We start from the raw sequence: 1,441 nt of genomic DNA on the forward strand, positions 1-1,441 counted from the left end.
TCGAACAGGAATCGATTTTGCAGGTCCTTTCGACATCAAATCAGCGATCAGGTGTCTAGGAAGAATTGTAAAGGTCTACCTTGGCCCGGACGATAAAGTGCGTGTTGCAGACGTTCAAACGCAACACGGTCTGTTCACCAGACTAATCGTGAAATTATGTCCTCTACCCATCCAGTCAGATGTCCCTAAGACACCACCCTGGCAGCAACTTTCAATATCTGAACGTTGTTCTCTCCTAGCCATAAGTTTTCAAAAACCCAATACTAAAGCAAGTCTATTTTACAGAAGCAAACTGGTATACCGCTGCAGCACGACGCCACCCCGTAGACGTAAACCAGTTCTGCATCTGCGCTTGGTCCCGGGCACCCCGAACACCGCACAGCAGCGTCGCTACTCAACCACACCGCCGTCGCGTAGACGTGAACAAGCTCTTCATCTTCGGCTAGCCCCAGGGAAAAAGGGTGCTACACGACGAATCAATTGAGCATCAGCGCGTACCTTCATGCAAGAATAACAATAGACAACGACCTCGAAAGTTAACTCCGATTCCACTTCTTCGGCGTGCACCAGCTGGACATCCATATGAAGCAGCATGCAACAAAGTCCTTGCACCACAGCGTCGTGATCCAACCGTACATCTGTGCTTAGTTTGCCACCGGTATCATGCACTCAGATTTTGGAAGTTTTTCTTGGAGCTGACTGTAGAAGATCGCATCCGTTGCGTACGTAAATTCAAATACTGCTCGAATTGTCTAGCTAGAACACATCGGAAGACACAGTGCACATCGCCTGACAACTGCAAAACCTGTGACTGACCACACCACTCGTTACTACATCGTCCACTACCTGGCGAGCGAACCACGGCCAATCTACCTACTAATACAACCCGCCGGGCCGTAGCAGAAGCCATCAAGGCATTGGAACGAGTACAGGAATCCCTTGCACCAGTGCAGCGGGGGCGCCATGTTTAAGCGACTTACGCACTTAAAATACACCTCTGCTAAAGAGAATGCAGCCACCCTCTTTTCGAACTTACGGCAGTTCGACGTGGCCATGCGACTGCTATAAATAGGGGCACCTTATTGGTTCTCCTCCCTTCTTCTGTTCTTTTCCTTTTTCGACCATACGGATTGGACCATCATCGAGAAAAGTATCATTTTAACCAACTACATCAACCGAAGGAATTTATCAACTTCATCAACGTGGAGTATTTACCACATACATCATTTACTTTGCTAAGTATCAATTTGAATTATACATCTACATTTCAATTACTGTTTGGAACATCTTTATGTTATATTTATATTGAATTCTCATTCTTGTACTATTGAACTGCAATATTGTCTCATTAAATTGCATATGAATTACATACATGCGCATTTGCATTATTATACAAATACTTGAGTGCTTCACATCGATTACCCTTACACGTGTAGATCCG

Source organism: Rhagoletis pomonella, unplaced genomic scaffold (genome assembly GCF_013731165.1).
Source record: "Rhagoletis pomonella isolate Grant_MI unplaced genomic scaffold, Rhpom_1.0 Rhpom_scaffold_00007, whole genome shotgun sequence".
Lineage (NCBI taxonomy): Eukaryota > Metazoa > Arthropoda > Insecta > Diptera > Tephritidae > Rhagoletis > Rhagoletis pomonella.